This window comes from Crocuta crocuta, unplaced genomic scaffold (assembly GCF_008692635.1).
Source record: "Crocuta crocuta isolate KB4526 unplaced genomic scaffold, BGI_CrCroc_1.0 scaffold288, whole genome shotgun sequence".
Classification (NCBI taxonomy): Eukaryota; Metazoa; Chordata; class Mammalia; order Carnivora; family Hyaenidae; genus Crocuta; species Crocuta crocuta.
The window spans coordinates 5,556,674-5,571,733 of record NW_027532607.1 but is presented as its reverse complement, the minus strand read 5'-3'; the positions used below and the strand labels follow the sequence as shown (position 1 = coordinate 5,571,733).

The window sequence follows — 15,060 nt, the reverse complement described above, 5'->3', positions numbered from 1 at the left end:
AAAAAAAAAAAAAAAAAAAAAAAAATCCACGTGTAAGTAGATCAAACCTGTGCTGTTCAAAGGTCAACTGTATTCTAAAATAAAAAAGTATAGGGGGTGCCTGGGTGGCTCAGTCGGTTAAGCGTCTGACCCCTGACGTCAGCTCAGGTCATGATCTCGTGGTTCGTGAGTTTGAGTCCCGCACGGGGCTCTGCACTGACAGCGTGGAGTCTGCTTTGGACTCTCTCTCTCTCTCTCTCTCTCTCTCTCCCCCTCTGTCTCTGCCCCACCCCCACGTGTTCTCAACATACATAAATTAACCTCTAAAAGAAATTTTAAGAATAAAATAAGAAACTGCACTGGAAAACATATCTTGCCCGTGTGGACTTAACATTCACATTTCAGGGGACAGGGACAATCAGCAATAGATAACAGAAAAGTAAACTCCTAAGTAAGTTATTTGGTATGTTTAAAGGAATAAATACCCTGAATAAAAACAGCAGGGTAAAGGAAGGAGGGGCTTGGGATGGAAGGTTAAATCCTAAAGTCTATGAAGGGCTGGTGCTTAGTAGGTGCTCAATAAATCACGGCCATCTTTTCTTCTATGTAATTATGCATGTGGCCGCCCTACCTTGCAGATACTTTTGTTAGGATGATGTTCAGATGATTTGTATCATATAAGATAACACACAGTGGCAGGCAAAGCGAAACAACCCTAAAGCTCACGGGGTTGCAAGAGGAAGCCAGATTAAAGTACCTGCCGGGGAGAATCCACAAAATGAGAAAGTAGGATTTAGCAGAGCACCTAGGACCTAAGGTTGCCTGGCCCTTTAAGTATCTCCAGGGAAGGAAGCTTGTAAGAAGTCAGTCCATTTGCTCAGGAGCCCAGGATCTGAGAGGTTCTCTTTTTAACATTCTGATTATCAGTGATGAATAAAGAGAAAATACGAGAGAGAGAAAGCCAAAAAGAGTAACAACTACTTACGGAGCCCCATTGACATGCAGGCTCCGGGCATCACAGTCCTCAGGATAACCCTGCAAAAGAGGTTATACTATACCCATTTTACAGACAAAGAAACTGAGGCCCGGAGTCCTCAAGAGGCTCGCCGAAAGTCACAGAACTTAGCATTAGTGCCCCCGAAATCCTTCCTGCTATTCTGCGACGCCAGGGACCAGCGCTCAGGCAAGTCAGTCGTTTATNAGAAGAGACTCCATTTATGTGGTCCCACAGGAAGCCCGTGTTGAAAGCAAACACACACGGAGCTGATGATGGTGACTCACAACTTCTAACCCTCCTCCTAACCAGTTGCATAAACTTTTCCAGCGTATTGAAGTCTTGTAGAAATAGTGCTTCATGGGAAGATATCAAGGAAAATGTTCCAAGAGCCGACCAGCAGGCCCTACTCCGAGTCGTCAGCCCCTTTTTGAGGTTTCTCTTTTTTCCCTCAGCCATTCCTTTAAAAAAAAAAAAAAATTTTTTTCCCCTCACCATTGACCTTGTTAGAGTTGCTAGTACATTTTCCCCTTACACTGTCGCACTTCTGTAAATGTTTTTGTTCTTTGTTCTACTTCCTGCACTCTTTGAGCTTGGCTGTGATGTCTGTTCAGTGGGGCTTTTCTGATCCAATTGCCCCTTGCCCGTACATCCTCTCCGCAGGTATCAAAAATGAGGGCAGTGGGGCCTGGAGGGCCCCTCATTAGAGGGAGGCAGCCCCGCTCCCCCACCAGTCGCAAGCAGAGAGGGCCGAGCCGACTCTGCGAATGACCAGTATTGAAAAGAAAGCTCCAGGGGTGAGAGAGAGATGCAGGCTAGCAGAGTCAGAAGCAGAAGGTTAAAAAAGACAAGAAAAGCGAGGAGGGAAAAAAAAAAAGAAACAGAGAGAGAGAAACCCACAAAGGCCTGCTTTCTGACTGCCTAAGTGGCTCCGTTTCAGGACCCGAGGCTTTCCAGAAAACCGTCCTGTGAAGCATAGACCCTTTCATGCCATAAAATCTTCCCTCTGAGGGCAACACCTCGGGTATGGAGGACATTCGTCCCCAGAGTGGCTGGCCACACGCGATGCTCCCCTCTGGAGATGAGGGGTGCCTTTTATCTCGGCGATCAGAGCCTGAGCTGCTGGCCAGCTCCTGTAGGAGCGGTGGCGTCCAGGAACTTTGCTGGGATCCACATGAGTCAGCCTCCTTGGGGGAAGGGGTGCGGGGAGTGGGGCCCTGGAGAGCCGCCACGGGTGGCTCAGGGGCTGTGCGGAGCTCTGGGCAGTGGGCGGTGGGGGCGCTGGCCCCCCGCGAGCTTGCGGGGGCCGGCACGCTGCGAGGGGCGCTGCTCACTCAGGGCGGTGCACGCGGCACTGGGTGTGGGCAGCGGAGGACCTGGCCTGCCGCCCGGCTGACCCAGGGTGGCCTCGAGCAAGCCGTCTCAACCTTCTGGGCTCTGTTTCCTTTTTGGTTGAATGGCAACAGCATCCTCGTCTTCGTTCGGCATCGAGTGCTATTTTCCTGAGCACCTACTATGTGCTGGCTGCTGGAAACAGAAAGATGGCAAGGTAGTGAGATGCCTGGCCCCAAAGACCGCTGGTTCTAACTGAGGAAGGCAGACCTGTGAACGGGTAATTAAAATCCAGGGTGAGGAGCACCGTGAGAGAGGCGTGCGGGCGCAGGGTGAGAGCACTGATTACCTCTTTCTAGGGAGGTCATTAAAGCTGACTTTAAGTCTTGGTGAATAGCTTAGGAGTTTCGTAGTCATACGGGGGAGAGAGCAAATGGCATTATAGGCAGGAGGTGCATTTTGTGCCAAAGTACGGAGTCATGCTCAAAGAACTGTGATATTTTTTGTAGAGAGGGAACATAGACTACAAGTGTGTGTGTGCGCACATGTACGCACACGTGTGTGTGCACGTGTTGCAGGTCTAGGGTGCGGTGAGTGAGGCACTTGCCTAGGGCCCCGATTTAAAGGGGCACTAAAAGACTCAGCCATCAAAATTAATAGAATCTCACTCAAGGTTTTGAAAACTCAAAGCTAAAGCAGAAAGTCCATGGATTTAAAAAACAAAAAACAAAAAACAAAAAACAAAACACTAACGTTTGAAATAAAGCCAGGGTTGGATCACGCACCTGCACCACTCGCCTCCGTGACCTCGCTCTCATCCTGTCCCTGTGGGATCCTCTTACCCTTCTATCCAGTCCAAATGTGGAGGTTCAATAAAGGTGGACATTTCTGAGTAACCATTCAATGTAACACGAGCATCTGCTTCTCCTGGTCAAAGAGCATCTTCTTCTAACCTGTGGGGTGGGGGTGGGGTGGACGGGGAGGAGGTCAGGTTGTCCCTTGTAACTCTGGGGATGCAGCGTGGCTGCTGTTCTGCTGGCCTCAGAGGGGGTACGGTGCTGGGGAAGACCCTTCTTCCCTGGACCACCCCAGTCCCCCAGCATACATACATCACCAACTTAGGGCTGACTGTTTGTGAAGTCAGCGTTACTGACAGTATAGAGAAAAACGGGGAAAATCATCATAAATAAAAGCATTATAAAATATGAATATAAAATATGAATATTTCCAGAACCATAAGGGAGATGGGGGAAAAGAAAGTGGGGTCAACTTTCAAGCTCTACTTCCCTGCCTTGAGGTCTTCTTAAAACATACAGTCACTTCCTGGGGCGCCTGGGTGGCTCAGTCGGTTGAGCGTCCGGCTTCGGCTCAGGTCATGATCTCACGGCTCGGGGGGTCGAGCCCTGCGTCGGGCTCTGACAGCTAGCTCAGAGCCTTGAGCCTGTTTCAGATTCTGTACCTCCCTCTCTCTCCGACTCTCCCCTGCTCATGCTATCTCTCTCTCAGAAATAAGTAAAACATTAAAAAAAATTAAAAAAAAAAACATACAGTCACTTCCTAATCTCTGACTCTTTTCGGGGAAAACACTCCCTCCTACCAAAAATATTTGTCTCATCTGGGAGCTGTGTCACCACCCACCGGTGCAATACTTGAGACCCAACAATCCCTGAAATAGAGCCCTCAACCATCTAAGCTGCTCAATCTGGAATAAAACCATGAAGGTCTTCAGTGGGACAGTCCAGAGCAAAGGAAGATATGTCCCCTCAGTTTTTCTGCAGTCTTCAAGCTTCTGTGGGTAAATTTTTGTACAGAATACATATATCTTTCACGGATATAGTTCTCAGAGACAGTAGAGCCTAAATTCATATTCAGGATCATGTAAGTTCTCTAAAAACAATGTAATTGGACAAGAGATATCTGGTCTTTCAGAAAGAGATATAGGTAGAGCGGTTTCTAGTTTCCTTTCTTTGCTTCTCCTTCTCGTTCTAGAACATGTCCACTCATCTATCCAGGTATAAGAAAGCAGACTGGTAACATTGCCACCACACACAAAGTCGTGTGCTCTTCATGTCTATTTCAGTTACATGAACACCGAGCAGTTTTGAAATTCTGCTTTTCCTCTACTTCAGCTAGATGAAACACTTCCACAGGTCTATCGACACTCCTCCTAATCTCTGTAAGCAGAAAGGAGTAGCAATATCAAGGTTTATTTTCCTCAATCCAGAGCAAACCTTCAAGGAGGGGGGGAAAGAGAGAAATTGTTCTACAAATTATGTCAGGTACAGTATTCCTCTGCCCATAATTTAAGGCTTATTATAGGCCTACATACGGAGTTTTTCCTAAGTAAGACTGTAGATCTCAACCCAAATACATTAGTAATTGCACCAAATGTAAATGGATCAAAATTTCTAATTAAAAGCAAATAATTCAAGCAAGTTATTTTTCATAAAACAGAACCATATGATTCTCCCAACAGATGAATATAAAATGTAAAGATACAGAAAGGTTCAAAGTAAAATGATAGAACAAGGTATGCCATGCAAACATGAAACATAAAGAAACTTGTGTAACAATATTAAAACGAAATTGATTTTAAGGAAGAAAAAAGCATTACTAGAGACAAAAACATTGAAAATACTAAGAGGTGGTCAAGCGTTGAACTCTTGATTTTGGTTCAGGTCATGATCTCATGGTTGTGAGATGGAGCCCTGAGTTGCCTGCTTGGGATTCTCTCTCTCTCTCTGTCTCTTCTCCTTCCCTGCTCTCTGTTTCCCTGAAAGTAAATAAACATTTAAAAAATGATTATATGCTTCAAAATATTGAAATCATAGATAAGTTCTCTGACCACAAGGCAATTAAGCTAAAAATCAATTAAAAAACAATAGAGAGAAAATCCCCATATGTTTATAAGTAAAACAAAATAATACTTTTAAATAACCCATAGATAAAAGAATAAATCATAATGGAAAAAAGAAAATATTTTCACTTCGTGATAATGAAATATAATACAATAGAAAATTTGTGTGATACAGCTGAAGTGATGTTCAGAGGGATTACATAGCCTCTCTTTAATACATTAGAAAAAAGAAAACCTGAAAATCAGTGATCTAAGTACTAAACTTAACAAGCTAGAAAAAAACAATAGTAAATTAACCACCACTCTCTCAATGTAGAAGGTAGTAAGAAAATTCAGAGCAGAAATTAACAAAATAGAAAATAAACACAAAATAGAGATAGTCAATAAAACCAAAAGCTGATTCTTTAAAATAACTAATAAAAATTATTTAAAAATTAAAAAATAAGAGGGGGACCTGGGTGGCTCAGTCGGTTGGGCGTCCAACTTTGCCTCAGGTCATGATTGCGCAGTTCCTGAATTCGAGCCCTCCACTGGGCTCTGTGCTGACAGCTCTGAGCCTGGAGCCTGCTTCGAATTCTGTTTCTCCCTCTCTCTGTTCTTCTCCTGTCTCTCTCTCTCTCTCTCTCAAAAATAAATAAAGATGAAAAAAATTAAAAATTAAAAAATAAGAAAAGAGAAGGCATAGGTAACTAGTATCAGGGAATTAAACTTAATACAGGATATCACAACAATTCCTAAAGACTTAAAATATAACAAAAGAAGATAAAGAAGTCTATGCCAAGAATTTAAATGTAATGTATAAATTTTTAGAAAAATTTAACTTACTAAAACTGACATTAGAAGAATTAAGAACTGTGAATAGTCCTAAGTATAGTTTAAAAGTTGTTTTTAATCTGTGATTTAAAATTTCCCATAATGCAAGATCCAGGTGTAGATGGCTTCACTAGCATTTTTTTTTCAAACATATAGGAAGGAATAACATCAATTTTATACAACCTCCTCCAGTATATAGGAAAGCTGAAATGATTTTCAACTTCATTTGTGAGGACCACACAACCAAGACACAAAAACCTGACAAGATCTTTATAAGAAAGGGAAACCAGAGACCCATATATCCAAAGTGCACGGAGGCAAATTATAAACACAAGAGTGGCGAGCCAAATTCCGAGATATAAAAACAGGAAAATGCATCACAATCAAGTCGAATTTATTCCGGTAATGCCAGGTTCATTTAACATTAGAAAATTAATCACTATCATTCACAATATTAGCAGAATAAGTAAAAAAAAATTGTATCAGTACCTTAACAGATGTGGAAATTGTATTTGATAACATTTTGCCAACACTTATGGCTTAACCCAAGTTAAGTCTTTGAGGGAGCCTGGGGGGCTCAGTCGGTTAAGCATCTAACTTGATTTTGGCTCAGGTCATGATCTCACAATTGTGAGATCAAGCCCTGAATCAGGCTCTGCACCGAGCATAGAGCCTGCTGAAGATTCTCTCTCTCCCTCTCTCTCTCTCTGCCCCTCTCTTTCTCACTATCTCTTTCCAAAAAAATATTTTTTAAGTCTTCATGAACTAGGGAGAGAAAAGAACTTTCCTAGCCTGATAAAAATGTTTAAAAAAAATCAAATCAAAACAAAACAAAGCCCCTACAATTTGCTGCAAATATCATATTTCATGGTGAATGTTAAAATCACCCCTTCCAGATCAGCAAAGAGATGTGGGTGTGCACTATGAATTCTACTCAGCATTATACTGGAAGACCTAACCAGTGAAAGAAGGCAAGAAAAAGGAATAGCAGTATGAGGATTATTATTCACAGACAACATGATTTTGTTTGTAGAAAATTTAAAAAATGTGTTGAGAAATTTAAATGATAAAAGAACCTAGAAAATTATTGGAATATATAAAGTCAATGCACAAAAATAAATTGCATTTCTATATGCAAACCTCTAATGATTAGAAAATGAAATTTTTAAACATTTCACTTAAAGTAACATATAAGGTCATTCAATATCTAGGTTGAGCTAAACCTAGTCAAAGTGTTCACAACCCCCATCAGCAGTTACAAAAAATTCTTGAGGGAAATTAAAGATTTAATATATGGAGAAATATATTACCCTCACACATCGAAAGATTCAATATTATAAAGATGTAAATTCTCCCCAAATTCTTTAGATTCAGTGCAGTCCCAATCAAAACCTCAATATATATTGTGTGTGTGTGTGTGTGTGTGTGTGTGTGTGTGTTGGCAAGATGACCCTAAAATGTATATAGAAATGCAAATAACCATGAATAGACAGGACAATCTTCAAAAAGAATGACAAAGTGAAAGTACTTGCTCTATCTGATATGAAGATATTAATTGCTATAATTAAGACATTGTGGTCATAGTGAGCTGTTAGATAAATGACCAAAATAACAAATGAGAGAGTCCAGAAACAGAAACAAATACTTACATATATGAAGACTTGATTTATTAGAAAGGTGGCATGATAGAACATTGCAGAAAAGAGACTTTTCTCAATAAACAGTGCCAGGTCCTTTGGATGTACATATGGAACAAAACTAATCTTTTTTTTTTTTTGGTCATTTTTAAATGTTTATTTAATTTTGAGACAGAGCGTGAGCAGGGGTAGGGCAGAGAGAGAGGCAGACACAGAATCCAAAGCACGCTCCAGGCTCTGAGCTATCAGCACAGAGTCCAACGCAGGGCTTGAACTCACGAACTGGGAGATCATGACCTGAGCCGGAGTTGGATGCTTAACCGACTGAACCACCCAGGTGCCCTATGGAACAAAACTAATCTTGATCCTTCTTCATACCATATACAAAAATCAACTCCACGAAGCTGGGCCCTTCCCTTACATCATACATAAAACTTAACTCAAAACATAAACATTTAAATGTAAGACCTGAGACTATTACATCCTCAGAAGGAAACAGGAAAAGCTTCATGCTGGTGAATTTGGTAATGATTTCTTGGTCCCTAGCCCTGCAAAGCATAAGCAACAAAAACAAAAACCGACAAATGAGACCACATCAAGTTCCAAAGTTCTTGGGCCTCAAGGAAACAAGCGACAGAGTGAAAAGGCAACTTACAGAATGGGAGAGAAGATTAGCAGATCACATATCTGAGAAGGGGTTGATATCCAGAATACCCAAATAATCTCTACACCTCTAGAACAAAAGAACAAATAACCCAATTTTCAAATGGCCAAAGGCCTTCAAAGGCCATTTCTCCAAAGAAGATACAAGAGCCAGTAAGGATATGACACGTTTCCCTAATCTTCAGAGAAATGTACACTGAAATGACAGTGACAAGTCACCTCATACCCTTTAGGATGGCTGCTATCAGAAAAATTTACAAATAGGGGCGCCTGGGTGGTTCAGTCAGTTAAGCATCTGACTCTTAGTTTCAGCCCAGGTCATAATCTCGTGTTTGTGGGTTTGAGCCCCACATCGGGCTCTGTGCTGACAGCATGGAGCCTGCTTGGGATTCTCTCTCTCCCTTTCTCTCTCTGCTCCTCCCTTGTTTGTGCTATAAACATAAAGAAAAAAGGAAGGAAGGGAAGGGAAGGGAAGGGAAGGGAAGGGAAGGGAAGGGAAGGGAAGTAGCAAGTGTTGGCCAGGCGGTGGAGAAATTGGAACTCTGGGGTACTGCTGATGGGAATATAAAATAGTCCAGCTGTCATGGAAAAGAGTGTAGACAATCCTCCAAAAATTAAAAATAGAATGAGTGAATGATCCAGCAAGCTCACATCTGGGTATACATCCAAAAGAATTCAGAGCACGATCTCAGGCATTTGCACACCCATGTTCACTACAGCATTATTCACAATAACCAAGAGGTAGAAGCAAGTTCTAGAGGTATGTTGCACAACAGTGTGAATACGGTTAACACTGCTGAACTGGACAATTAAAATAGTTCCGGCGGTACATGTATGTTATGTATTTTTACCATAACTTAAACAAAATCAATTCCAGATAGAAGGTTTTAAATATGAAAGCTACAACACAGGGGAACATCTCTGTGACCTTGGAGTAAAGAAAGATTTCTCCAGAGAAACAACATACTCAGGGGTTGGTAATGCAGCCAATAGAGTGGAATTTCTTCCTCTCTGGGAAACCTCTGTTTTGTTCTTAACACCTTCTGATGGATTGGATGCAGATCCTTCAGAACCCGGAGCACAATCTGCTTTCCTCAGAGTCAGCTGATGGGAGACGTTAAGCATATCTACAAAACGCCTCCATGGCGACACTTAGATTAGTATCTGGTTGAATAGCTGGGGACGTCATAATCTTGGCTCATTGAGCTGCTACAACAAAATATCGCAGGCCAGGTGATTTATAAACAACAACATGTATTTCTCACAGCTCTGGAGGCTGGGAAGTCCAAGGTCAGGGTGCCAACAGGGCCGGGATCTGGTAAAGACCCCTCCCCAGGTTGGACACTGCTGACTGCTCACCGTGTCTTCGGAAGAGGGGAAGGGTGAGCAAATTCTCTAGGGCCTCATTTTTATGGGGACTAATCCCATTCTTGGGGGCTCTACCCTCATGAGCGAATCACCTTCTCCAAAGGACCCACCTTCTAATACCATCGCTTTGGGGGTTTAGGATTTCAACATATGAATTTATTGGGGGGGGGGACATAAACATTTAGACTGGAGCAATGGGTCTTAAAAGCATAGGTTGTCTTATGACTCAGGTGTGGCAAGGCTGAGAGACCAGGAGACGATTGCCATTAAAAAGATGGTGGTTCTACTCACACATCACAAGAGGAGGGACCCCCCCCAAGAGAAGGGTGCATGGAGGGGGCACGTGGGAAAGCANCCAAAGGACCCACCTTCTAATACCATCGCTTTGGGGGTTTAGGATTTCAACATATGAATTTATTGGGGGGGGGGACATAAACATTTAGACTGGAGCAATGGGTCTTAAAAGCATAGGTTGTCTTATGACTCAGGTGTGGCAAGGCTGAGAGACCAGGAGACGATTGCCATTAAAAAGATGGTGGTTCTACTCACACATCACAAGAGGAGGGACCCCCCCCCCAAGAGAAGGGTGCATGGAGGGGGCACGTGGGAAAGCGCCAGGGTCAGCCAGGAGGCAGAGAGACTGAGGGGAAAGCGTGGGCCAGAGCCCCTACCGTAGTTCCCACAGGATGCGACAAGTGAGGTGGGGTAAGCAGACTCGGGATTGGCGAGTCTAAATAATTCCAGTGGGCTCCCAGGCCCAGGGCTGTCCCAGCTGGCCTGTCGCCTGGCTCGGCGGTGACTGGGGCCAAGGATGGTTCTTCTGAGCGTGAGGGTCCGAAGGAGGTGCAGAGGGTGTAGGCTCTGGATTGGCTGGCTTGTGTACGGCAGGCGTGCGCGCAGGTGAGTCCCAGGCTCTCTAGAAATTGGCCAAGCTGGGCCGGGCCCCTCACTGCAGGGCCAGCACGGCCTTGGGATGGGCAAGCGTCGGGACAGAGAAAGTAAAAGGCACGACTGATACCTGCGGACCAGCTAAGTGGACACACGAAGCTAACCGTGACGGTGGATTAGGAAAACGGCTGGAAGGCACACACCACAACGTTAACAACAGTTCTCTCTCAGCAAGCTGTGAGGCTGTGTGAGATTGACTCTCTTTCCTTTCTCTTTTCCGTAAGTTCTAAATTCTCTCCGTGAGCCTGAATTACTTTCCTTATCACATGGAGAGGGGAAGGGGACGGGGATGGGAACTGTCTGGCGTGACTAAGTCCCCGGCCCCGTGGACCCGAGCTCCCGTCCGGGCCGGTTAGAGGCACCACAGGCCTCTCCCTGCCCCGCCCTCCCTGCACCCTCTGTTCCCCGGAGCACAGTGGCACGGAGGGGCCTGGGGGCTGGCACAAGACAGGGGGGGCCGCCCCTCAGAGGGCCCGTGTCGAAACCTGGGCTGTATGGGTGTGTGTTCAGAGTGCGTATGTGAGTGTGTCAGCAGCGTCTCCACCACCGCGGAGCCCCTCGGAGGCCAGCGGCACTTCCCAGCCGCTCGGGGGGTGGACGTGTGCACTTGACTGTCACCTGACTGGGGAGGAGTCTGACTTTCCGTGGCCTTCTCTGCCCAGGACGCCCAGCTGCCCGCACGACGCCGGCTTGTCCCGCCCAGCTCGCCAGGGGCCGGGGCGGCCAGTGTCCCCCGTGTCCCCTGTGTCCTCACGGCACGCCGGGTCCCGGGCCGGCGTTTGGGGAGCGGACCCTATTTGGCCAGGACTCACTCCTGCAAAGCCAGACTGCAGGGAACGCGGGGGCCTCGGCTGGCGCTCTCCGGGGGCAAAGGCCGGCAGACCTGGGGGGTCAGGCCTGTGCTCTACCTCTCCCGGCCCCCACTGCACCGCGTCTTCCTGGAGCCAAGATGACACGAAGGGGGTCGGGCGGGGGAGGGCCACGGAGGGAGGAGGGCAAGGCCCTTCCTTCAAAGGGGACATCCCTCCCCTCTGTGATGAGGACGCCCTTCCTGAGGGGAATCACCCCCAAAGTGATAAGGCCTCTCCGAAGGGGGGCCGGACCCCCGGTAACACGCTGCCTTTGAAGCCGTCCCGTGAGTGCTGCGAGGGCTTCGCAGGACGCCCCAGCCCCTCGCTGGGAAAGTCTTTGAAGTGTCTGGTGAGGCCAGGCCTCCAAGGGGCTGACTGTCCTGAGTCCTGAGTCAGACACGTGGTGGGGGGGGGGGAAGNGGCTGGCTGAACGGCCGAGGCCTGCAGCTTCTGCAGCAGGAGCCTGACCCCAAGAAGGCAGCCAGGCTGGGCCCGGTGCGGAGCATCCCCCTCTCGGAGAAAAGAGGACCCCCTCCCCACCTCCCCCCACCACTCCGAGGGTGGGCCCTCAGCATGGGCCCCACCCAAGCCCACTGAGCCGGGAAGAGGTAAGTGACGACCCCCTTGTCTCTCTCTGGGAAGAATAAAGGACCCCCACCCCCACCCCTGGAATATGATGGGCACAGGACAAATGCTTCCCATTTTACAAAATGCCTCCATCCTCAAAACTCAGAATATCATCAGTGCCGCCATGCTGGAAACGAGGCAATTCGTGTGCGCTGGTGTAGGGAGAGGTTTACAGAAGAGTGAACCAAAGCACGGGTCGCTGGGAGACTTAACAAGGTAGCACAGACAAAGGACTGGGGCTCACGCCCCCAGAAAGCGCAGCACGCCACATCGCCACCTCGATGACCATTTAGCAGTCAGGCCCAGCGGAGGGACGCCAGACGAGACAGGAGGTCGGGAAATCCAGAGGCGAAGCCAAGTTCTGCCCATGCTTGGCTGTGTGCCCTTGGCCAGGTAGCTGAACCTCTCTGGGGGCCTCCCACCACATGGTCTCAAAGAACACGTTCTGCTCTGAAACATGGGTACCTCTTCCCTCCCCAGAATTCACCAAAAGACATTCTCTTCCCATATGTGACTTTTCAGATGTTGTTGACATCCATCCATTACATAAAACAGGCATTTATTTGATGGGAGTGGGGGCCCGACTCAGGTCTGCGTGTCACTAACAGGGAGGTGAGCTGCCCTAAATGCTCAGAGCAAGGTCAGGAGGAAGCCTGTCTCAGGAAGAAAGGAAGTTTCTCGGGTAGCCATGATCTCAGCGAATGCCCTCGGGCAGCTCAGTACGAAACACACATCACAGGTGTTCAGGGAAGCCTCCCCTTGCTCATCTCCCCCTTCTTCCTATTTCCGTGACTTCTGCCTCTGCGACTCGTTTTTTAAATGTAAATGAACGGACTTTCCTCTTTAGAGCAGTTTTAGGTTTAAAACAAAATTCAGTGGAAACTACGAATTCTCACCATCCCCCACCCCTGCCCCGGAAATTTTCCTATTATTAACCACTTATTTTTTAAGTTTATTTATTTTGAGAGAGAGAGAGAGAGAGCGCGAGCACAAGTGAGGGAGAGGGGGAGAGAGAATCCCAAACAGGCTCTGTGCTGACAGCGCGGGGCTCGATCTCACAAACCTTGAGCTCATGACCTGAGCTGAAGTCAAGAGTCAGACATGTCACTGACGGAGCCACCCAGGCACCCCTGACCTGTGACTAACCTCTTGCATTCATGGTACATTGGTCGCATCTGATGAGCCAGTATCGACAGAGCTCAGTCTCGGTGGTGTACGGTCCGTGGGTGTGGACACAGGTAGACTGACATATATCCATCATTACAGCATCACACAGAAGAGAGTCACCGCCCTAAAAATGCTCTGTGCTCCGCCTATCCATCCGTCCCTCCCACCCAGGCCCTGGCAACCCCTGATCATTTGTCCCTCTAGTTTTGCCTTTTCCAGAATGTCCTATAGTTGGAATCATCCAGTGTGCAGGCTTCTCAGGCTGTCACTCAGAGATCTGCATTTAAGTTTCCTCTGAATCTTTTCAGTTTGCTATGCTCCTTTCGTTTCAGCGCCCACCCTGTGGGCTTCTGATGGGGAGGGGGGGCGGCCAGAAGATCCTGACAGCTGTGCCAGAACCTTCGCAGCAGCCCTCCACCCCCACCCCGAGCCCGGCAGCACAGTCGGAGCCTGCCCATTCACCCGGTGTGCCCAGGAGTTAGGGACAAAAATGTAGGAAACAGGGGCCAGGTTCTCAGGAAATCCCACCCGAAACGGGTAGAAGGGGCTCCTGGGAGAGCGGTTTAGATGCACTCCGGCCTCCTTGCAGGAAACATGAGCCATCGCCTGAAAAGGAGACGCCGCCTGGTGACGCGGCGACCCCTCGGCACCTGACTCCACGCCCTGCCCAATATCCCCCGACCAGGCAAGGCAGGAGAATCTGGTGGGACGGCGTCCAACCCCCCGGCCCATCTCAAACCCGGCCAGGAAAGCCGCCTGGCTGTCTCCCGCCCCCGTCCCTGCCAGAAGGTTTTCCAGAGGAACCAGACAGCCTCCTGAACACCCGCAATATGCGTGGAGGAGTCGCTGGATCTCATCTGTCTACCTCCCCCCTGGGCCAAGACAAAAGCGCCGCTCCGTGTCTGACACCAGGGCCTGAATCGCTCTCAGCCCCCGCTGTCAATTACTCCCAAGCTTCTCAGCCCTCCTCCCTGGCTTTTCTTCTTCGCTTGGTGTTACTGACCACTGCCAAATGAACAAAGTAACAAGCTTCTGGCTCAGGGACACCACCCTACCTTTGCAAACTTTTGCAAACCTCAGCTGCCAGCCAGGTCTTGCCTTCTGGATCGTGGTTAGATCGGGGAAGGGGGCGGGGGGCTCCAAGAATTTCTGCATGACCGACTGGTGGCGGGTGGGAGTGGAGGGGCTGGAGAAGAAACACAGGACACGGACTATCTCCAGAGAAGGAGAAGCCCTTCAAACACCATCAGATGTGTCTTCCGTAAAGGGTTTCAGGGAGCTGTTTGTAAAGTCTACATTTAACAATACGAAGTACCAAGTACCCCGGGCTTGTGTATTTCAGGCATAACGTCTCAGAAGCAAAAACTTACAAAGATCTCTGATGTTTCTTTTTCAGACTTCCTTTCTTTTTTTTTTTTCCTCCATGATATGAACTTTTTTTTTTATGGCCCATGCTTTCCAGGGAGCTCTCCTCTGTCTCTTTTTCTCGCTGAAGCTGCAGATGTACATTATGGTAGTGTGAAAAAAGCTAATTACACTGCAGAGGCGCGGCGGGAGGCAGGGAAGGCCCCGCCGAGCGCACGGGATGATTGATTTGCACTGTCACACAGCTCTGCTGGGTGTCATAACTTAGTGACAAATCAAGGATTACAGTGACCCAGAGTAACTCTCTCCCTTTGTTGTCGGGCAGACATCAAAGCAGCCAAGCATATATAGTGTTTTTAATAAGTAGTTAAGTCAGGAGTAGCTTACAGTTTAGAAGGACTTTGTGTACAACTGGAGGGGTTGGGGCGGGGGCGACGGAGAGAAAAAACAACCAAAAAT

General features: G+C 47.3%; 1 long non-coding RNA gene across 1 annotated transcript in view; it reads right to left on the bottom strand.

The window, feature by feature from the left end:
- Positions 1-14,640: 14,640 nt before the first annotated feature.
- Positions 14,641-15,060, bottom strand: part of LOC144245021 (uncharacterized) — a 1,129-nt gene continuing 709 nt past the window's right edge. Inside the window, exon 3 of the long non-coding RNA XR_013339131.1 lies at positions 14,641-14,731. This is a non-coding gene — a long non-coding RNA (uncharacterized LOC144245021). The remainder of the gene's footprint in view (positions 14,732-15,060) is intronic.